Genomic DNA, 23,295 nt, shown 5'->3' with positions numbered 1-23,295 from the left:
CAGGCAGGACTTGTTCCCTGCCACTCACCTGCCTCAGTTGGTGCCAGACCAGCTGGGTGTGGGCAGCTAGGTGCTCTCCCCTTGGCCCTGCAGCCGTTGCCCCAGGCCGTGCTCCTGGCTGCTTCTGCCTCCTGCAGAGTTGAGGTCATGGGTGAAAGGGACACTGTGAGCCTCCCTCCTGGCAGCTCCCGCCCTCCCGCCTGACTGGGAGGGGCCAAGGGCAGGATAAAAGCCGGCCACCTCTGGGTGTCTGAGGGACCGCCCTGCAGGTCCGGCCCAGGGAGCCCGCAGGTAAGGGCACCACTCGCCACGCTGCTCTGCACCGGGGCCTCCTGCCTCCCCTGGTCGGGGTGAGCCGCCTGAGCAGTTGCTGCAGAGAGAATGGGAGCTTAGGGCCGTGCTCCTCAGACCTCACAGTTTCCAGGTCTGCACCCTCCATGGTGGGTTCAACCTCTCCTGAGCTGTGGCCCAGGTGAGCGGGGCTGGGGTGAGCTAGTTATCCAAGGACCCTCCCCACCTCTGGTTGCCCCAAAGAAGAGCCTCAGCTCTTAGTGAACGCGCAGAAGTCCCTGTGGCTGTCTCTGTCCGTCCTCACCCTGAGCTCCAGGAGAAAGGCCGGGACTGAGTGAGTAAGACGTTCTGATCTGTCTTATGGCATCTCCTGCTTCAGCTCGACACTGGACGCTGTCAGGCTGTAATAGCAGAACGGTTTCCGCGTCTGTAGCGTCTGCATGATCAGGGAGGTCAAAAGGTTTGTCGGCCAAAATGTCATATGGGTAACTGAAATGACAGAGCTGGATGGTCCCATGTAGCTGCCACGGCCCACGTGTGGCCACTGGACCCTTGGAAGCAGAGAGGCGAAGTGAGAGGTGCTGAGAGGTAAACACCCACACAGCCTTAGAAGACGAGGCAGGGTGGCGTAGATGCCCCAGCAGCGCCTTTTTTGTGTTGAGTGCACCTCGAAATCATGATATTCTGGCTCTCTCGGGTTAAATAAAATCCGCTATTAAAATTAGCTTCACCTTTTCTTTCCACTTTTTAATGCAGTTCCTAGCACCTATAGCTGACGTCCCTGGCACCCTTGTTTCTCCGGTGGGCCCGCAGGAGAGGGTTGTCTGGAAACTTCTGCCTGGACAGACTCTTGCTGGCAAAACACACGAGCGTGTGGCTCTGCACGCCAGGGATTGTGAAATCTGGAGAGTTCCTGAGTCACGTGTTCTCTGACAGCGGAGGTGGCTGGTTGGCGGTCACCCCTGCCTTCCTTGACAGAACGAGCTGATTCTTTGGGGATTATCATCAGGTTAACTCATCAACGAGGAGGAGGCGGTTCAGCAGGGGGGGCGTGTCCTCGAGTCCGTGTGGTGGGACAGGAGTTCATTTTATTGGGGTGCTCGAGGCTAGGTCAACCCTGGCTCAGGTGTTCGGCTCTCAGAAAATGGGCGTTTCTCACTCACCTGCCTCAGTTGGTGCCGGGCCAGCTGGGACCGTGCTTGTGTGAGAATGAACATGGGCCAGTAAGTTCTGGTGGGTTTTATGCTGCAAGAAGCACCCACACATTTCAGAGAGAAGACTTCTTTGTGGTCTCTCCAGCAGTTTAGTTTCTGTGAGCTGAAATCGACTGGGTACAGGTGAGTGTGGCGTGGGCTGAGACCTGGGGCCCTGGCCGCCCTGCCTGGCAGTCCTGTGTGACTCTGGCACAGATTAGCCGAAGGCCAGGCCTGGGGTCCGGGGGCTGGGCACAGGCGCCACCTCGGGCACAGTGGCAGGAGGTGAAAAGATGTCCTCATGAATTAAGCTGTGCGCCCCCTGCCCCCGTTCAACGGGTCTCTGGTGAATGATAGTAATCGTCTGTGGCAGAGCCGCCCATGTTTCTGCGCTGTGCACGGTGTTAGGACGGTGAGTACTGGGGTAGGGAAGAGGTTCTTTTCTGCAAGGACTCCCCCCGCGGTTACTAGGCATCTAACTAGATGCTTGCCTTAAGAGACAGCTGTCAAGCGGTGGTTCGTTTCACAATCATTTGATTACTGTTGCTGCCAGGACCTGTAGAGTGAAGGGCTTGCCCACGTTTGTGGAGGAGCAGGTGTGGTGGTGGCCCTGGGGTGGCGGGCCGTGCCGGGACCCCGAGGAACACACCGAGAGCCATGCCTGGTCGGGTCGGAAGAGCCGGATGCTGGGAGGGCCTTAGAGCGGGTGTCCAGGGCCTCAGCAATGGAGCGGGCGCTGGAGCCAGCCCTGCCAAGTCCGCTGCGCCCACCCTGGGCCCCGCAGGGTGGGAGGCTCGATGGAGGCAAGAAGGGCTGAACCTGGAGAGCCCGGCCCGGGGCGCCCAGGGCTGCCATTGTCACCCGCCCGCATTAACTGCTCTGCGGCGTTGCCTGCGCCAGCCCAGCTCTGGCTTCTTTAAGGAGCACTGAGCCCCGAGCACCGCGGCTGCCAGCAACTCTCTAAGTGTGGAGTCCTCCAAAGGCCCGGCTGTTTCTTCCGTTCTCACGTCGTCCCTCCCTCAGTGGCTGGATGGCTAGCTCCTTGGATTTACAGATATTTCCAGGGGAGCCAGTGTGATGTTAACGGGCTGACTGCCCCCTTCTCCTATTTTGAATCATTTCCATGGCCTCTGCATTATTTCATGAAGTTACGCAGTGGCTGCCGTTAGTGAGTTAGACACAAACACAGTGATTCCTGCTGAACTTGGAGCTCGAGGGGGCAGGAGTGTGAGCCGCTGGAGGACAGTCGACTGGGGGTGCACTCAGCGCCGTGGTTTCCCGGGATCAGGGGGCCACGTAAGGGCATTTCTGCCGTGTGTGGAAAGCACCCGGTGGGCGCCCAACATGAACGTGGGGTCCTGTGATCAGTAAAATGTGAGCAGACGTGCCCACCCCCCACGGAAACCAAAGCAACGGAGTGTCTGAGTCCAAAACAAGGTAGATAAATGCCCAAGGTCCAGAAATGGAACTGAGATGCAAAGCAGGGGGGACAACCAAGGTGGAGGCTGTGGAAGTGCCACCTGGAGGTCCCACTGGTCGGAGGACAGGGTCCCAAGTGCTCGCTGCAGAAGGGGACACACATGGCCAGCTTGTTGCTTGAAACCAGGGGTTGGCTTGGGGGAGTCCTGCCAGTGAGGGGGGCCCAGGTGGGAGGGAGGGCTGAGCACAGAGTGACTGCTGACCTGTCACAGCAGCCATGGTCTTCTAGGGAGCTGGGGGCCGAGAGGGCAAGCGGGACAAGGCTCTTGATGCGCAGAGTGCCACACCCTTGGGTGCCCCTCTGAGCTGCAGCATCCCCAACATCACAGCACAGCCAGAGCCCCAAGCGCTGTTCTGTGTCCGGTCTGGACCAAAGGCCTCAGATGGTCAGATGGAGGGGGCTGCACCCAGAGGGAGGGAGTTTCAGCAAAACAGCTCGAAACTCCCGACCAAGGTCAGGGTCGACGGGAAGTCTGACACCAAGACGGCGCACAGAAACCGAGGTCAGAATCGGATTTCTCCCCAGGTGGAACTTGTTTTGTGAAACAGTTTGGAAAGAGGCTCGAAAGTGTGCGCTGTGTTCAGGATGCTCAGAGAGGGGGATGAAGCTGTAGCACCTGTCAAACGAGACGAGAGTTAGAGGCAGAAATGGGCGAGTGAGGGGCTGGTAAACAACCCCGGTGTCTCTGATTTGGAACGGGGGGAGGTAAAAAAATGTCAGCTTTGTCACTAATCTGCTGAAGAATGTGGCTTAAATGTCCTGCGATGCTGGGCTTCCTGATTCTAAGCCCCAGGGCCAGCCAGGTGTCCCGCCAGGTGTCCCGCCAGGTGTGGCAGCCGTGGGCAACTGCAGCCCACCACAGGGCAGGGCCTGCCCCTGCGATGCTGGGGCAGGAGGGCGAGAGGGTAGGGGCTCCATAGGCAGGGGTCCCGGGGAGGAGGGGCTGCCCTGGACTGAGTGCTCAGTGGATGGTGGGGTGAGCAGCGGCCTCCCCAGAGGGGACTGAAGGGCCGGCGCCCTCTGCTCCCAGTGTTGGAAAATGCAGCCACACGGGGTGCCGTGGCCCGTCCCCTAGGTCAGCCAGCACCAAAGGATGGGCTGTTGATTCACCTTCCTGCCCAGCCTCGGGCCTGGCCCACCGATGGGGTGGTCCTCGGGGGCCCTGGCGCCCTGTGTGAGGGTGCTGCTCTCCCAGCGCGGGGTGTGGCGCCCCTCCTGAAACAGGGCTGCTCTCCAGTCACCTGTTAATGGAGCAGGCCTCGCGCTGTCTCCTGTCTCCATTCTCTCTTAAAGATTACAAAAATAACACTGCCCACTTTCAACAATGAAGCACTTTAGTCTTCCTTCCCCTGGGTCCCGGGCCGCATCTCCCCTCCTGAGCCTGGAGCGGGGGCAGGGAGCCGGGGCCCCCCAGAGCACCTGCACCACAGCTGGGAGCTGGGGAGCTGCAGGAGCCTGCCTTTCGCCAGCTGTCACTTTGTCACTTCTGCCCTCCGCGGGCAGAGAAGGGGCCGGCCATTTGCCAAGCTGGTCAGACTCCGGGTCAGTACAGACCATGGGTTCGACCACTGGAGGCCTGGGGGCTTTTCTTTTCTCTTTCTCTTTTTGAACATTAGAAAAATAACGCATCCCCATGTTCAAAAATAAAACTAGGGAGCTTTCTTAACCAAGGCTTCTGAGCACAAAATGTCGGTGCTCCGAGCCATGGGGCATTGCACAGGGGACGAAGTTACTCGCGAACTTCAGTGCGTGAATTTTCGTGGAGTCTCTTTTGGAGGGTCTGCCACTGCGGGGGGTCAGGTGGCAGTTCTGCCCTCTCCGTCATGGGCGGTCTGATGCCTCCAGCCTTGCTGGCAGGTGTGCCGTGGAAACCACCGTTCGGCTTGGACAGAGTCACAGTTTCAGGGAATGTGGGCATAAAGTGGGGTTTGCACTAACTGCAATTACAGATTGACAAGGATTACATGCACACCCATGACTTGGGGGAAAGACTTTGGTTCTCTTTCTTTCCTATTTTTTCCTTGCTAGATTTTTTTTTATTGCTTAGGAGAAAATTTCTCTAAGTAAAAAGATGGTAATTTATATTACTTTTTTATTTTGAAATCTAAGGAAGCTTTGATCAGAAAAATCGTTCATGGACTGACTCCTAGGTGTTAGGGTAGAAACAGCAATGAGCGGAGCTGGTGTTTCTCCCCGGAAACCGGGCATCTGAAAGCCTTTTGTGTGTCAGGTTGAGTCCCTCTAGCAAATTTTCATTTTGTAAATTTGCATGGTAAAAAACTTCTCTTTCAAATATTTTTCTACATGCTGGGCTGAGTGAGGGTGGGGAGACCAGTTCCACAGCTCACACTTGGCAGCCCTGGTTTCACACTCTTATTCTGAGAGCCCTGTCTGGCCTGGAGACCATCGGTGCACCCAGCTGGGGGCCGAGTCGGGGAGGCCAAGAGCTCCAGGCTGTGCCCAGCCCTGGCCAGTTTGACGACACTGGCTCAGATGCCAGTCCCTTAATTACGCCTGGAGAGAGTGCCGTCAGTTCTGTGAGAGGGGCTCAGCCAGTTTGGGAGAGTTGTCTAGGACGGAGGTGGGAGTGTGGGGAGGGTGGGTGGGGCCAGCCCTCAGGGGCCCTCAGCCACATCCTGGCACCTCACTCCCAGGGGCCTTGCAGAGGGGTGGTTTGTGTTCACGGCTTTGTTTTGCTGTAAAGTTAAAAAAAAAATGGTTCGCCTCCGTTTTTTGGAAAAGGTTGAGTGTCAACTGGCGACATACAGGTCAGGAATTTTATACCTGGCCCCCAAGCGCCCTCCCGCTGGGTCTCGAGTGGTGCTGTGGGGACCCCCTGTCCATCCACCAGGGCAGACATCCAGGCCACAGTGTGGAGCACGGAGTGAGAAAGTCCAGTCTCAGAGCCGCAGCGTCACTGTGAGGGCAGCATTGGACACCCACATCCATCGGAACAGACCCAGACCCCACAGCTGTCAGCCCTGGGAGGGGCTCTGGCTGGGAGACCCCTTATTACTGTGCACCTCTGTGCAGTTTCACTTTTTTACAGCAATAATGTCTTACTCTCTATTAATCTACAAAATCTCATCAATTTACAAACTCTTTAAAAAACAGAGCTCAAAAGTTGGACTCTCTTACTTGCAATGTTCTATCTGAGCTAAAGCACAGGGCGGGCTAGTTGACTGCAGGCTGGGAGTGGGTGCAGCCTCTCGGGGTCCCGGGTTGGGTGGGGGTCTCCGGCGGTCTGCCCCAGTCTGTTCAGACCTGATTCTCGAGGTCAGCGGAGGAAAGCTGCTCCTTCACCGCCTTCTCCCGGGCGTATCTTCGCCCCTCCCTTCATGAACCACAGCGGGTTTCTCTCCCGCCTGAGGCTCGCGTGTTCTCAGCTTGAGAGGAGGTCCACCTTTCCGTGGAGATGAGAGAATGGGCATTTCCAGAGCATCTTGGTTGGGTTTTGCTCCTTAGCTCTTTAGGGTGCAGTTTTTGTTTGTGGAAGTGGTAGTTTTGCAGTTAGACGACCTGGATTAGAATCCTGATTCTGCCACCTACTCGCCGTGTGACTTTGGGCAAGTTGCTTAACCTCTCTGTACCTCAGTTTCCTCATCTGTAAAATGGGGAGCTTGTAAGAGTGTCCGCCTCCTAAGAGTGCTATGAAGAGTGACTGAGCAAATGCATGCAGAGCCGTTGGGTGCCCGGTGACAGGGACCAGCGCACACGCAGGGGCGCTAGTTACAGACAGCCGTCACCCCGCACAGGACGGTGACCTCCAGGGTCTGCTGCCTCCTGTGGGGGGCTGATAGGTGTCAGGCGGGTCTGCCAGCCACTGGGCACTGCCTGCCACTCACAGATGCAGCAGGCGCGTGATAGCCACTCAGCTAACGGAGGCGGCCGTCCTCGAGGGATGACGGCCCCTGTCAGCAGAGAGGGACGGCGCAGGTGGTTCAGGCCCCAGCCGAGCGCCTCATTCGGTGATCGTGGTTCAACGGCTTCCAGCACATCCCCGACGCGGTCTGCTCTGCTGCAGAGGAAGCGGGACGGAGCCGAACTGCACTGTTTGGAAAATGCATACTGGGAAGGTTGGAAAGGATATCAAGGGACACGCAGGCCCCTGCCACCTGCGCGTCCATCCAGGGAGAAAGAGCAAGTGTGTGGGTCCATGTAAGTGTGTGACACTTTACTGTGGGTGTCACCCTGTCCTTTCGCCTCAGCGGCCTGGAAGGTCCCTCTCTTTGCCCCTTCACGGCAGCCCAGAGCGCGTCACTGACCCATTGCTGGCCCGGAATCCCCTCTGGAGAGATGCGTGGAGGGCCCAGGCACGGGGTACTGACGGAAGCGCCATGGGGCTTCCCTCCTGGGCTAGCAGCTTCGGGTCTCTCTGGCCTCCCACCCCCCTCCTCAGTGTTCCAGCCCCTGCTCCTGCTGGGGAGGGGGGAGGTTGGGTCCAGCCCAGCTTCCTCCTCCTCTTGTAAGAGGCTGTCCCTGGGCGTTATGCTGCCGCTAGGGTTTGTTGCATATGATGGTTCTCACTCCTCCTGCCGCTTAGTACATCGAGCATCTTAGAACCGTGTCCTAGGTCACCGCACGGTCGGTCTGTCTGTCTGTCATTTGAACAAACGCACACCGTTGAGTCAGATCAACACTTGGGTATTCCCTGTTCCCCACTCCAGGTTCCTTCTGTGCCCCAACTCCTGCGGACGTGGCAGAACGGACCTGTATGCTCACAGTGTCACACCAGGCACAGCTCCCGGCTTTGTTTTCTTGAATTAGGGTAACTTTCATCAAGGGATTGGAAGCCCAGGGTGACAGCTCTCTGGAGGGCTGTGTGCGCCCCCAGACTGCCGCGTCCGCATGCCAGTCACACAGCCTGAAGGTTCAATAGAAATTTTAATAGTGATTTTTAGATGAAGTGGTTAGGAACATAGCAAGCTGATGCATATGAATTTTAAGATTCATGATCATTGTTCAAACAGATTTCATGTCTGAAACTACATTTTGTTTAAAAGTTGCTTTCCGTGTGGGAGTTTTCTGTCTGGGGTGAGTTTTAAGCTGGTGGTGCCAGTTATGGAAACAGTGTCTAGTTTATGAAGATGTGTCGGCTCCACGCGGAATGCCGTGCTGTTTGGTTCCATCTCATAACAGGCTGGGATTTGCCACACACAGCTCTCTTTCTTGCCATTCTGTGGTTTCGCTTCTTCGACAACCACTGGCTGGTTCTTGCAGGAGCCTCAGTGCTGTGTGCTCGTCGTCCTCACCACGTCCACCGCTCACGTCACTGCCTCGTAGAAGGTCGCACAGTGAGGAAACAAAGCCTGCCAACCAGTCCCAAAATGCAGAGTCTTGAGAAAATAAGTGTCTTCTCATTACCTGAACACGTGGTGCCCGGGGTGGCTGAGGGCCGGAGAGCCCGTCACAGGCCTCGGAAGACTTTGCAGGGTGACCCCCTGTCAGATGGGAGCTGGTCGTCTTGTAGCCCACCCTTAGCAAGCGAGCCCCCACTATGAGTGTGGCGTTATCCAGGACACCTGCTGCTGGGCACGCCCTCTGAGCGTGTTCTTCCCCCTGGCCTGCATCAGCACCGCAGAATAATTGTGAGTTGCACAAACAGCGTCTGGTGTAGAAAGTTTCTGAATACGCTTCAGAGCTCAGGAGACCTGGCCGCTGGTTTTCCTGGGCTCACACCGCAGACTGTTTACTCGTGTTTGGTTTGCATAGTAACCTGTCTGCTCCGTGTGTCCCGGGGTGGATTGGAGGGGCGCTGCATCAGCCGGTCCCTGAGAGCACCAGCCCCGTTCCCGGAGCTCTGCCACCAGTGGCTTATTCCCCAGAGCGAGTCAGGGCGAAGAGCCTTTTCCTGTGGGGCTTTATTTTTGTTATTTATTTGTGTATTTAAAGCTGTGCAAGGGCAGCTTGGGTTGCAGAGCGGAATACAAAACTGCCTGGCTCCTCGTGTGAAGCCAGGAAGTCGCCTGCTGTAGGCGCCACCGTTGTGTCCTCAGCTGGGCCCTCGGTTGTGTCCTCAGCTGGGCCCTCGGTTGTGTCCTCCAGAACAGCGTGGACGTGCCTGGGACCGGAGAATGCTTCTCTAGACGGTGTGGGGCTGTGGACACTGCGTCTTCCTCTTCTTCCTGGGAGCAGAGGGGAAAACTCAAGAAACGCACAACGTTTCCTAGTAAGTGCAGCCAAAAAGCACTGGGAGCTCCACGTGCCAGCAGCGGTCAGTGGGAAGACACCCTGGGCGGAGCGTGAGGCGGGTTCGACGTTCTCAGCAGGAGGGAGCCCAGTGAGGCCTTGGGGAGGCCGGGGAGTCTTGAGCAAGTGCTTGTGGCACCTTTCCCCCTTGTTGGTCGTCCTGCACCATGTAGCGGGCATCACGACGTCCTCTCCCACTTCTAACGCTGAGCCAAATCTGGATAAACAGGCTGGTGAGATGACGTTCCCAGTGGGCTGGCGGCGTCTCGTTAGCCTAATAAATGCAGTGGGACTTTGGAGGGGGTGCGGCTCGGCTGCCTGGGACAACTGTGCTTGGTGAGTCCTGAGAGCCAGAGGCATAGAGCAGAGCCATAACTGCTGAGGCTCCTTTCCTTCTGGAAGCTCAGCGCCTCGTCACTGCTATTCTGTGGGTCTGGGCAGGACCCATTTTCTTGAGGTTTCTGATGTCAGGAATGGACATGTGTCTCTGGGGAAACCACGGGAAGAAGGGTAACGAACTGTGATTTACCAGCCAGCGTCTGAGGCTCGGAGCAGCTGGGACACAGCCCTGGCCCCTGGGAGCCGCTGGAGACAGAAGAAGCCAGGGTTCACCCCTGGGGGGTCTGGGGTAGGACTGGCCGCACCGGGGGCAGGGAAGAGCTCCGGGGCCAGCGTCAGCGCAACCTGGGTTCAGATCCTGGTTCTGGCTCTTTGGGATCTTGGGCAGCGTCATTGGAGTTGGCGGGAGTGCCGACAGAGCAGAGCTGTGTGGTCTTTGAATGAGTAACTCCTGTGTATACCTGTCGCTTAGTGTGACCTTGGCGTGGCCTCTGTGGCCTCTCGTCTGTGTCTGGGCGTGGTCTCCCTGACCTCTCACCAGTGCATCTTGGCCTGCCTTTGTGGTTTTCTTAGTCTCCCCGTTGCCTCTGTGCTCTCTCACACCACAGTGTGAACCAGCCCTCCCAGCTGACTTACAGGTTGTCAGCACCCGATTCTGGGGTGTTTCCAGATGGGGTCCCCCTGGATGGCCGGGACAGGAGGGGTGAAGCTGGCAGAAGCCGGATCCTAGTTTCTGTGAGGGCCCAGGGTGAGGCAGGGGAAGGGTCAGAGCTCTGACCCACACACATCTGGACTGCAGGTGAGCAGAGGGAACAGGGCAGGGGAGGGGGTGGCTCAGATGGCAGGAAGAGTGACAGAGGGAATGGGAGGGGCCAGGCCCCGGGCGCTCAGGCCTGCCAGCAGGCATGGACAGGGCTGGTCGCCGCTGTCCCCACCTGTCCTCCGCTGGAGGGGAATCGTATGTCTGTTCTGGAAGCTGGCTAGAGGCACGGCTCGCTGCGTGGCTCTTGCAGGTGCCACCGTGGACCCCGCGAGCACCGGCAGCTGCTGCACGCCCACGTGGGTGGCCCACAAGGCCAGGCTTTCTCTCTTCCCCCAGCCTCAGGCACCCCTCCCAGAGGTCGTGCTTTAGCTCCCTCCTGGAGGTTCGCTCTCTGAGGTTCGACTGCATGTTTAAGTGGCGGTTGCTCCCTGTTTCCCAGGGCGGGAACTCGTGGGCTCAGCAGGTGCTGGGTGAAGGGGCGGCTGACTCTGCCTAGGGACTCCCTTCGCCATGCACCTCACCGTCTCTGGGCAGACAACTTGGGGTACCCCACTGGATGGGGTGGGTGTCAGCGGGGCTAAGAATGAGAAGTTCTCTTTGAAACTACCTAATAATAGCTGCTCACTTGCCGTTGCCTGCGTCCCCGCTGGCGGTCCGGCCGTGCTGCTGGCTAAGTGGGAGCGATTGCCTTCACCTGAGTTTCTCTCAGTTACACGTGTAACAAAGGGAGAGCAGAAATTTCATGAGGACATTTATCTAGTCTAAAGAAGGTTTTGTCAAGTTTTTAAAACATCCCTTTTATGTTGCTGCTCTGAGGAAACCACCAGGAAATCCTATCAACTGATTCCCAGGTCTTCTCTTTTGATATTTTGGTATAAATCATTCATTTTCAGGTCCAGGGAAGTAATGCAGAGATATTATATTCCTGTGACATTTTCTTGTGCAATGCATTCAAATTAGTTTTGTTCTCCTTAACCTTAAAAAAGAGACGTGGAGAGTGACACCCCAAGAGTGACACAGAGACCGGGGTGAAGTTGGCAGTGGGTGTGGCTCTCAGGCCAAGGAGGGTGAGGACCCCTGGTCGATGGGGCCTGAGCCCGGGCTGGCCACACAGTGGCAGGCAGGACCCCACTCGGGGGTGTCTCCACTCAGCAGAAACACTACGGGAGGAGAATTTTGACAAAATCCCAATGTCAACATTTCAAAATAAGCGAAACCGAGACTCTAAACATTCTAGGCTTGCTGCGTTTTGCACGAATAATTAAAGAGCATAATAAGAAGCAACAACCATCTCCATATTCCATGCAGTTAATGTAACCACAGACAGGGCCGAGGTTTTGTTTCGGTCCTGCCCCTAGCCTGGAGAGACATCGTGGGGACACCTTGTCATCTCTGTTGGCTGTCTCCTCCACGGCCAGAGGTTTGGGAACGATGGTGACGTCATCATCAGAGATAACTGTTTTCAGCATTTGCCATGCCAGGCCTTTCTCTAGTTGCTGTCCCTGTGTAAACGCTGCCACCACCCATTGCCATGGGTACAGTTATTACTCGCATTTTGCGGTCGAGGAAACTGAGGCCCAGCCAGGAACTGGGGGTGGTGCTGGCACTGGACGCTAGTCGGATGGCCAAGGCTCGCTGGGACCCTCTCCTCTGGGACTCTGTCTGTGATGTGCTGAAGACCCCAAAGTTCCACAGTCCAAAGCAAGGGCAAGAGCCTGGGCCGTATCAGCAGACCTGCGCCCTCGAGCCCGCCCGCGCTCAGCATCGAGAACCAGGAATGACACAGCCTGGAAACGATGCAGGTGCAGCCGACTGTTCCTCTGTTCTCTGTCCCCAACCCATCGGGAGCTCCGTGCGCAGGGACGATGCTGAGCCCCGGGAGCAGAGGGCAGGCCCTGTCACTGCTCCCAGGGGCCTAGAGGCCAGCAGAGAACGGGAGAAGGGAACCCAGCACAGCTAGGGGAGCCACGGTGCTGTTGACAGGCCTGGAGGCAGCCCCAGGGGTCCAGTCTCCAGGACAAGGGCTCAGAGGGGCCTGCAGCAGTGTGGGGTATGCAGGAATCCCACAGGCCACCCAGCCTCCTGCCGAGGGGCCAGCCTGCCTCCCAGCCTGCAAATACAGCAGGACGCTGGGGACAAGGACAGGATGTGGGGTGAGTCTGAAAGGGCTGGAATTCGGAAGGCGGCTGTTGGGGGGCACAGTGGCAGCCGGGGGTGGGCCATGACCCGATTTCCACTTTGGACATGTTGTTCTGGCTGTACTGTGGAGGAGCAGGTTGGCACAGTGAAGTCCTGGGGGCTCCCGAAGACAAAGCCTTTCTGGCGGAGGGCAGAGCCAGCCCCGGCCTCAGGAAGTCCTCACAAATGCCTTTTTAAATGAGAACTGGCCTCGGGCAAAGGCCGACTCCAGGTGCTGCCTCCCACCGTCCAGTCAAGGGCCCCGGCCGCCCTTCTGAAGACCTGAGAGCGATGCAAGGTGGGGCTGCACAACCTCATAGGCCGGCGTCCCCACGGCTCGGGCACACCGAGGCCCCCAGAGGTCTTAATGCTGCCTCTGCCCGACTTTGGGCCGCGGTCGTGTAGACGTGGAGCACTGCACAGCTCTCCGAGAAAGGAGAGTTTCTCCTTATTGTTTGTTAGAACGCCGAGGTCCGGATACAGCAGGGCACACGGCCTTGCCTCTCAGGCCTCCCTGTCACCAGGAGCGCTGTCACCTCTAGGAGAGCACGCACGGCTGCTTAGGAGGGGTCCTCCTGGGTCAGCAGCTTCTCGTGCTTCTTTGGGGATTAGGGAGTAGGAAAGCCTTAGCCAGCAGTGTGCTGCTCAGGGCAATCCTCTGAAGCCCTGTCAGGGGACCAAGTGGAGGAGTAACGCCCGCCTGTCTCCTCGCAGCCTCTGGGCCAGGGTATGGGCAACAGACAGATGCCTGTGGAAGGAGCCTTACAGTAACCATCCAGAGGGCCCAGGCCCAGCCGCCTCTGGGTCCCACGGGCACGTTGGCACACTGCAGACCCCCTGGGGAGCACAGGGGGCGGGGTCCAGTGTTTCCAGCCGTGGGGTCCTCCCACTGTGCAGGGCGCAGGTGGGGTGGGAGGGGCTGTGGCCAGGCGGGCGCAGGCGGCCTGGGCTGTCATCTGTTTGCAAGTAGGTCTTTTGTGTCACCTGCCACGGGAGATGCACACAGCAATGACTGCCATTTTGTCCCAGTACGGCGTGATGCCCTGAAGGAGGATCCCTTAGCCAGAGGATCCAGCAGATGCTCTCACAGGAAGACCTCTCTTCCTGTCCCTCTTGTGTCTGTTGAGGGCCTTCTGCACTGGGAGCAGGTTCTGGGCACGTTTGTCCCTTCATCGCTTTCTCTCGTTTCAGCTCTGTCATTGCAGATCTGACGGGGAGCCATGGGGAGCAGCCGACCTGTGCGTGTCTGCTCATCCACTCATCCAGTTATTCAAGGCCGTTTTCTGGAGAATGAGAGATGTGCCTCTTCCCCACAGTTCTTCACTCGGGAACAAGGGGCCTGGCGTCGGGAACGTGGTGTCACATGTGTGGCCTCTGGAGCCCTTGTCCGTCCGGGTGGGGAGCCTGGGGAACCCTTGAGCAGGGACCTGGCCCCACATAGAGGATGTCTGTCCATCCCTCGGAGGCCTTTCCAGGGTCTTTCTGGCCCAGTGGACAAGCTTGGGCTGAGCCTCCCTAGCTCACCCTGTGACCCCGCCCCAGGCCATGCTGGTGTCAGAGTTGTCGTGCTGTCGGGGTCTCCGTGGCTTCTGAAAGGTTGGGGGACGGATGTGCACTCTGGGTCTACAGGCCTGGGGTCAGGTGCAGGGGCCGCCTGCAGACCTGCATCCCGGCCGGCCGTGACGCCACCTGTTTACAGCCGCGCCAGCAAAGCCGCTTATTGGATTAGCGGCGCCGGCAGAGCCCACAGCGGCCGAGGAGAGGCCACGTTTCGTGTGCTGCCCTCAGGGATTCCTGTCTTCCTGTGAGTCGCTCTCTGGGCCTCACTTGCAGGTCGGAAGGCACGTCCAGAGTGCGCGTGCCCCTCTCTTGCGGAGCAGGTGGTCTTAGCAGCCATGGCCCATGAGACGTAGGTGGCGGGCCTGGGTAATCCCTCTTCCTCATCCTCTGGCGAAGGCTGACCCTACTTCCGCCTCCAGTCTCCTTTCCACTGACCTTCCGAAGCTCCGGGACAGGGGGTCCGAAGATGCTGGCCAGCTGCTCGGCCTGCCTCTTCTCAGGGGTGTGCGCCGCCCTGGTGGCTGTGGCTCTCGCCTATTACTTCTACTGGTGAGCGTGGCGGGCTGGGCTGGCCAGCCTGGGGAGGGGTTCCCGGGTCGGGGCTTGCTTCCCTCTGCTCTCCCCCTCCTGTTTTCCGCATGTCACAGACGTCCTGCCCCCAGGATGGGGACCCCGTGGTGGAGACGGAAGCACATTCCCATCTTCTGGTTACTTCCAGAGCGCAGCTGGGCTGACCCCGCCTCGCCAGGTCCTTTGGGGTTATCCTACCCTTCGGTGAAAACTTTTTTGTCTGAAATGTCCTGCAGAAGTTCAGAGTTTTAGCCCGTCAAGTAGCATATGGGTGGGGCTCGTATGTTCAGAGAAAGAGTAAAGCGGATGCTCAAGCGAGGCCGCCCCGCTGCTTCCCCATCGCTCTCTCCCTCTTAACTCAGGTCTCCTGGGGTGGGGGTGGGGTTGCTGATTTACAGGGTGGTTCATAAATTAAGCAGAACACCCTGCTGCACCCATAAATGACGAGCTGGGTTATGGTGAATCAGCCACGACCCTTCTCGGCGGTTGTGACTGGAGCGCACACGCGTTCTTGCTGCGAACGTGGGAACCGGTGAGGTGTCATGGCCACACCAGCCTGGGCTTCCGGGGCTCGGCTCCAGCCCAACCCCATGGGAGGCTGCGACGGTAAATGGGCGTGTGTGCACTGAGCCCCAGTTCCCGTCTGTAGAATGGATGCCAATCTCTGCCCTGTCTCTGTGCGGTGACCTGTGCACACGGAGCCGACAGTGCTGGCACTGCAGGACAGAGCGGTCCAGGCGGGGCGGTGCCCGCGTGATGGCCGTGCTCTTGGGGTACCTGTGGAAGACCCAGAACCCTGGGTCTGCACTGACTTTATTTTCTAGAGCTGGATAATGGGGTCGCTTCCTGTGAAGAGACGTCGGCTGTCCCACAGGCTCTGGCTCTGGATTATTTTTGTTCCTCAGACGCGCCTGGACGGTTGGCAATTCTCTCTGGTCTGGAAGCTTCCTTTCCTGTCGACCCGATTAAGGCTGCTTCCCCTTCTGAAGAGACCGTGGCGTCGGGGCAGCAAGGCCGGCAGAGGCAGGGCTGGCCCGTCCTCCTCCGATTGGGTAGTCATTTACTTCTTAGAGTGAATTTACGCCCCAGAGGTATTTGCATTTTTGGCCTTATGTGAAAATGATTGGTAAGATTTACAAAGAGAATTACAAGGAACCCAAGCCTGGGTTTAGGGGAGGAATTAGCCCAGCTGAGGGGACGAGAGACTTCTGTCCTTTGCATAAGGAATTGCAGCCTCCGCGAGCATGGGGTAGGGGCTGGGGTTGGTCAGGGGGTTCCTCAGACCCCAGGAGCCCCCGCAGGAGGAGCGGCCACTTACCTGATCATAAACCTGGAGGCGCTTTGGGGAGTGAAGGGCCCCGCACAGGTGGGCAGCCCCACAGCCTACAGGTGGCTGCCGCGTGGGGCCACCCTCGAGCCCCTGGTGGAAGGAGGTGTGTGACATCGAGGGCTCACCCCCCTCGTCACCCATTACCCATGGCCGCCAAGGCAGCACCAGGAGAAGCGGCTCGGTGGGTTCCGAAGGCCGCCTCCAGCTGGTCCCGAGTGGGGCAGGGCGGCACTGGTCAGAGTTGGACTTGACCGGGAAATGGACACTGTCGCGTGCCCGCCCAGCAGACTTCCCCCCTCGCCAGGGGAGGTGCATGCGGGTTCTCTAGCCCGTCTGTCCTCCGACATTTCCGCTGCTAACACCCATCCCAGCCAATAAATAATCGCTTGATCCACAAACAGGGAGAGACTCTGTTCAGAGAACATTCTTGAAGCTTGTGACCTGGCTGGAGGAGTCAGTCAGCCACACCTAGGTGGTTCTCATCCCTGACCTCAGAGCTGGGAGAAAATGTTGAGGTTTTGTTCTCTGGGTCTTTGGAACCATCTTTGCCCCAGCGAGTACAGGACTCGGGGCTGCCTTTTCAGCTACAGTCTCCCGGGTGACCGCGTGTCCCGCTCTGGGCTGGCTCTGGCTCAGAGCTGGCGTGGAGGAAGGCTCTCCTGCACAGCACGCCCCTCCTGCCCCCCGTGACCACTGACTGGGAGCCCGGCCCCCACGTGACAAAGCCCCGGCCCTCTTCTGCATTGGAAGGTGCTGGAGGGGAACCCTCTGTTCCTCTGAGGCTGCTCGCCTTTGCGAGTTTGGAAGCGCTCCAAAGAGAAGCCTCATGGCCTCTGCTGGGCTGTTTTGAGCTGCAGAAAATATAAATCTTGGCTCCAAGGTGCTGGCAGGGACCCTCGTTCTTTCCTATGCCCTGCCCCATGGCATCTTCCTGCCACGCACGGGTGGCCACAACAGCTACAGCTGCCCACCCCTGACGTCACAGCATCCAGGAGAGGGGCCCTCTCCTCATCTGCTGTTCTCATGGGAGAGGATGCTTTCTGTAGAGGCTGCCTCTGGTGCCCAGGTGTGAACCCATCGCTAGCAAGGGGACTGGACATGGTCAGTGTGTGGTCTGGGAGGTAGATGTCCCCACCCCGTGAGGGCGGGTCTCTTTCTGAAGGGAAGTCTGGCAGAGCTACACGGTCACAGAAGGTGCCACACAGAGCCTCTGACCGGACGAGCGAGGGCGTGGGAGCACAGCCACGTCCCCTTCGGGTCTGAAGAGCTGCCACGTCAGGGCTCAGTGGCTGGGCTGCACCTGTGCTTTGCTCAGTAAGCCCTGGCCCAGCCTTGGATGTTAGAGCCCAGGACCCGCCTAGGACACGGAAGAAACGTTGGTTCCAGCTCCCAGCTGTGCATCTGCCACCTCTCGCAGGTCGCCGTTGTTTTCATTCAGCAGTGTCACCAGTAAATGCTTTCAGACACTGCATTCATTAAGATTCATGACGTGCGCCCTGGACCATAAAATCTGAGCATGCTTCTTTAAACTGCTCAATAACGAGGTTAAAGTAACCTGCCAACCCACATACTGTTGGGCACCACCCGAGAGCCCGATAAAATGCCCTCTGGCTGCGCCCGCCCGCCGCCAGGGAGAGGCGTGTGCCGTCGCTGCTGGAGCAGGGAGGCCGTCGGGGAGTTGAGGTGGCGGCCAGCCGCCTTCTCTTTGGGGAGAAAGTAGGAAGAGCTGTGTTGCCCTCCTCTCGAATCTTAAATATTTACTGAGTTCATCGACCTTGTTGCTGAAGCTGTTCAGTACCTTGGCTTACGCATTCTCCTCATCCTCAAAGAAAAGAACTCCCGCCCCTGAGCGATGGCCTCATGTGAGAGAGACGTTTTCGCAGCTCGTCTACAGTGTGTGGAGATGTGTCGGGAGGCCCCAGCGGGAATCGCTCTTAAGCCACTGTCCTGCATACACACATGTGCACACGTGCTCACACACACAGACGTGCCCACACACCCCGCCTGTGTGTCAGGGGTGGTCAGTGCCGCCTGTCAAGGGCTCCCAGACCTGGTTTGTTGGTAAGTTTCCCCGTTTTCTTACTTAAAGTGTGGTCAGCCCACTGGACTGTTTTCAGAAAGACAAACTAGCACCAAAACCTGTATTTGAAATTACAGCAGTAGCTGTTTTCAATGTTAGTGATTTCTAACCGGGTTCTAGAACCGGATTCCAACCGTGCCCTTCAGGACAGCACATTGTGTGGATGTTAAGAGCTCGCTAATTCAGAGCGCCTGGGGAAAGCGTCTGAGGGGTGAGACTGACAAGTGAGAGAGCCAGGCTTCCCCGAGTGTGCAGCGTGAGAGAGTAGCTGGTCGGACCGTTCTTGCCTGCAGAACTTCCCAGAGTACGCATCCATTGTCTCAATGGAGTGGGGCGCGCGGAATTTCCCAAACTAATGTGACTACGCAACCCTCTCATAGCAAGTCACTTCTTGAGATTAGCAGCTGAATTACGCAGTTTTATGATTGCTCAAAATGATTCAAATATCTGTTATTCACAGAGAAAATAGCACGTTTGTTTGCCGGCCTGGGAGCCTGACCATCCTTTTAAATTTGGCCATTAAAGGATCTTTTAGACCTCCGTCTGTTTGTAAGGCAGGGAGGGACTCTATCCCTTGAAGATTTTTCAGGAGTTTTCATGCATGCTCTTATTTAATGCTCAGAGCCAGCCCGTAGTACTGGGAGAAAAGTTTATCTTATTCTCATCTTTGAACAAGAAACTGGAACTCAAAATGATCACGTCATGTGCGGAGGCCGCAGGCATGGAACAGGAGCCCGTTCCTGAGCCCGGGCCCGAGGCACTTGCTGCAGGCAGGCTCCTCCTCTGCTGGAGAGCTTGCCAGGGCGCCTGCGGCTGGCAGCGAACACGGGCATGTTGACTGAGTGGAAACCTTCTGCAGGTCATTTTTACTCGACTGAGTTACAAAAGGACCGGCTGTTCATCGTTAAAGATGATATCATTTCATAATCAATATTAACCCCTGCGCTAACATGTTTTTACACTTCTGTCACGATAAAAGTTGTAATGTGCAGTGGTTCAAAGGGAAGTCAGTTTCCCAGCTGCCTCCTGCTCACACCACTGCCCGGCAAAGGAGCCCGCTGAGAGTGAGTCCTGGTCTCATTCTAGATAGTTTGCACATGCCCCTGTTTCTTGATTTATTAGTTTTATTCAGCTCCCCGACTGATATTTACTGAGCGTTTCCCATGTGCCCGGCACTGCTCTGGATTTCTGGTGGTCGGTGAACACGACAGACAACCCCTCACCCTCGCAAACAGTACTTGTGTGCAATGAGGGATTCAGGCAGCTGAAGCGCCTGCTGCCTTCTCTCCAACTCTGCCGCCGAGTTTGGTTATTTTATTGTTTTTAGTTATTTTACTGTTCCCTTAAAACCTTGATGTAGTTAAACTTCCACTTTTTCTTGCATCAACTTAGACAAAAATCTCCTGACCCCCATTATGTAAAATAATTGAGGCTTATGATGTTTATAGTCTGCTCTTTAATTATAAGTAAGTTCTCCATGCTTCTTTCATGGGTTGATTCTAAATATTGAAAGTCCAGAAACAGCATTCACAATAAAATTGTTAAAAATTAGTTGCTGCAGACACTACAGAGAAGGAACTAGGATGCTGAGGCGTTAACTCTTTGCTGCTGGAGGAGGAAGATTTAAGCTCTTCATTAAACCGATTGTGGGAAATCATGCCCCATGTTAACTGGATTTACATTTGGATCACAATTTCCTTGCATACCATTTTTTATTCCTTGAAAATCTTAATTGCTTTGCTTTTTATTTTTGAGAAAAGAAGCGTATTCTTTCTTCAATACCAAAATCTTCCAGCTCCTTAATCTTCTTCTTTGTTGAACAAATTCTGCATTCTTCCTGAGAGACTTCTGTTCTAATTTGGACCGGTTTCCTTCCAGGGCAATCTATAAAGCTGTTATCCAGGCGTTTCTCTCATTGCATAACTGGGCCATTTCTTCTTTTTCTTAAATCCCGTGTCTTCCTTTTCATTGGATTTTTCCTTCTTTTGCTCAGCTACGTCCTCAAGTAGTCCTCTTACAAAGGATGAGCGGAAGTTAAATTTTCTGAAGCCTGGCCTATCTTGAGACTGCCATAATTTGTGTTTTCATTCTTTTTCAGGGTCCTGAGAGAAAACAAAAGGTATTCGAACTGTGTAAAGTGAGGAGGATTTCGTTAATAAAGGGGCTGTTTACAAAGGTGTGGGCAGGAAGTAGGGAAAGTGATAGGAAAGTTAAAAACTTGAGTCAGAGCATTCTTGCTGAACATGTGCCTTATTTCAGCCACATTCTCACGGGGAAGGGAAGGGTCCTGGGGAAAGTAGGAGGAGTGTCATGGAATGAAAGTTTACTTTTCTTGGTCCCAGGGTCCAAACTCCGTGACACATGTAGAGTGATCCCACTTTGGATTGTGCTCAAGCATTGGATTCTAGAGAAAACCTGGTTGCGTTCCACTGCTGTTGTTCTGAAGGTCCCGGCCTGCAAGTGCATGTGAAGTGGCAGCTGCTGGTGGCATCAGTGTTTCAGGACGTTCATGATGAAGCGAGGCATTCGTAGCAGGAGGGCGTTGTTGTTTTCTTGTTCAGTCAGCAGGCCTGTTCTTTGTTACGATTCAGAAAAATCAGTGTCCCGGGAGTGAGGGAGTTATGCAGGAGAGAAGAGCAATGATTCCGGGGTGCATTTTCCAAAGGGGGCTGGGCAGACTGGGTGCAAGTGTCCTCCTGTTAGAATGTTCCAGCAGTTCTGCGAGGTGTATGGGGAGGACTTGGAGTGTCTATGCAATTAGAAGGAATTAAAAATTAAAAGCAATTGAAAAAATTTAAATGTTGCAAAATCATTCCCAAGTCGTTGGCGTTTTTTAGATAAAAGCTGTCTTATTGTTGGAAGATTGATTTGAATGGTTGAACTTGCAGGCAGGTTCCGCCACATATCTGGAATCGGGGGGTCCTGTGTTGACCATTTAATTGAAAACACACGTGAAGCCAGCAAGTTCTAGTCTAACTTTTTAGTTTCATTTAATCTAAGAAACATCCCTAAAACTAGTGCAATGGATAAGCCACCTCTCTAGTGGTGGGGCCAACACGCCCAGCGTCCTGCGTTCCTCGCAGCCTTTGCCATCCTCTTTCTGGCTCCCTCCTTCACACCCTCCGCAGACAGGCCTTGAGGGCTTCCCCAAGAGGGCGGTTGCTTCTGAGCGTTGTCACGTTGCTTGGTGTGGAATGCTTGCCCAGTAGAAAGAGCAGCTTTATCAGAAGATGAGCTGCTAGAGGAGCGGCAGGTGGTATCAGACGTCGCCAGACTCGCTGGCAGAGAGCAGCGCATGCGGGGTGTCCCTCATGGGCCTGGGGGCAGTGCTGCTAAGCCGGGCCAGGCTCAGAAACGGTTAACTTAAGCAGTGTTGTCCGTGAAATATTTCCATCGTTATCTGCTATCAATGACTCCTTAAAGCAGTTTTAACTTCAAAGATGACTTTTTGCTTTTAATACATTTATAATTATATAAGTGATAATTAGTCTGTGCCAAAACAGTTGAATGAAAAATAGAAAGGTACCCCAAAAGTTCCTACTGTTTCATGACCCAGAGACACTCCCGCGGCGTATTGGTTCAGGTTTTTCCAGGGTGTGTGTGCGTGTCGCGTAACAGCAGGTGTAGGCACCTTTTCAGCCGCACTGTGGTGGACGCATTCTTCATGTTCGTCAGTCCTCGTCACGCTTGATTTCTGACGGCCAAAAGCACCCAGCGAGGTGGCTTTGCGCCTCGTGGCGCCCGTCTTTCGGTGTCACCCGCAGCACACATGACTGTCTGGAGACAGTCACCTTCCCACTCAGCTCCTCGTTTCCTTAGGGCTCCCTAGCGCTGAACTCCAGGCTGAGGCCGCGACTTTTGAAGGACAGGAGCGGGCGTGCAGCTCGCCCTGCGGAAGAGGAGGCTTCCCGAGGGCGGCACTGCCCGGTGTTGTTCAGCCCGCGCCGGCGGGAGTCCGCGCTTCTGTTTTTTTTTTTGTTTTTTTTTTTTTTGAGGAAGATTAGCCCTCAGCTAACTACTGCCAGTCCTCCTCTTTTTGCTGAGGAAGCCTGGCCCTGAGCTCACATCCGTGCCCATCTTCCTCTACTTTATATGTGGGACACCTACCACAGCATGGCGTGCCAAGCGGTGCCATGTCTGCACCCTGGATCCGAACCAGCGAACCCCGGGCCACCGAGAAGCGGAACGTGTGAACTTAACTGCTGCGCCGCCAGGCTGGCCCCCGCCCTTCTGTTTTAAGGCTCCATCCTAGGAAAGTGATTCATGGAGCTTGAGCACTCTCGAGGCGTCTTCAGAGTTATGATGGCCTGTACCAGGGGCCATTCCGTGTGCTTGCAGTGCGACCTGGAAGCTTCTGGAACCCATGGGCTCCCATGGCCTCTGCTAATCCAGTTTGACGTGCAGGGCTTGTGGGGGTTGGTTTTTAGGGGGCAGAGACGTCGAGCCTCAAGCTGGTTGCTCGGCCCTCCGGAGAGAAGAGCCTGTGTTTGGCAACACTGTTACAAGGGGACATGGACACTCGTGTCCCACAGTCACCTCGGCCAGTTATTTCCAGAAGTAGAAAGGGATGCCGTGGCGAGAGGGCCAGTTTTAATGCCACATTTAGTGAAGGTGGGAGAATGTTTTTAGCAAGGTCAGAAGATAGTTTTATTTAAGTCCATCATGAGGAGACAACCAGATGGAAAGCTTGCTGTGGGTGATCATGCTGTGTGACTGCTTTCTCGCCATGCTCGATGTCCCCTGGGCTCGGGGCTCTGGGTGTGAATGGGGCTGCGTCAACAGGCAGGGCCATCAGGAGGGGGCTGGCGGCACCGCCTGGGGGAGGGAGGGCCGGGCCTCGGCGTTTCCCGAGCTCCCCCAGATTTGTTCGTTGTCCTGTCTCGCTCCTTCCTTCTGTGACCAGCTGCAACCTCAGTGCCAAGTAGCAACATGTTTGCAGCACAGCAGAGCCCCAGGCCCTAACATGCCACCACTGGAAGAATGCATGTCCCCATCCCGCTCCCGGGACTGGATACCCCAAGAGCTGCTCTCAGAGATGTGTAGGGAGGCCCCTCGCCCTGGCGGCCCACCCACTGGTGGCTATTTTACGCTCAGGAGGTGTGTGCTGTGTGGGCCTGGGGCTGTTCCCACCCTGTCCCTGTGTCCTGCCGCCTGAGTCCCACGATGTCACTCCCAGCTCAGGCCCTGGTTGCCTGAGTTTTTGAGTAGAGGAGAGAAAAAGATGGAGAAAAGGCCAGGGAAGGGGCCAGCCCCCTGCAGGTGCTCTGTGTCCCCGGCTGTCCCCTCACTGCCCTGCAGGTGCTGCAGGTCCCCGGCTGTCCC

General features: G+C 56.2%; 1 protein-coding gene across 4 annotated transcripts in view; it reads left to right on the top strand.

Moving 5' to 3' along the window:
• Positions 1–260: 260 nt before the first annotated feature.
• Positions 261–23,295, top strand: part of LOC124234247 (1-acyl-sn-glycerol-3-phosphate acyltransferase gamma) — a 56,300-nt gene continuing 33,265 nt past the window's right edge. Inside the window, exon 1 of one of the 4 annotated variants that reach the window (XM_046651494.1) lies at positions 261–291. The gene's annotated coding sequence lies outside the window, so the exon portion shown is untranslated. The other 3 variants (XM_046651490.1, XM_046651492.1, XM_046651493.1) reach the window with 3 other exon arrangements.

This window comes from Equus quagga, unplaced genomic scaffold, assembly GCF_021613505.1.
Source record: "Equus quagga isolate Etosha38 unplaced genomic scaffold, UCLA_HA_Equagga_1.0 73442_RagTag, whole genome shotgun sequence".
Classification (NCBI taxonomy): domain Eukaryota; kingdom Metazoa; phylum Chordata; class Mammalia; order Perissodactyla; family Equidae; genus Equus; species Equus quagga.
Note: the sequence above shows the minus strand (reverse complement) of the source record. Positions and strands in the feature narration are given on the sequence as shown.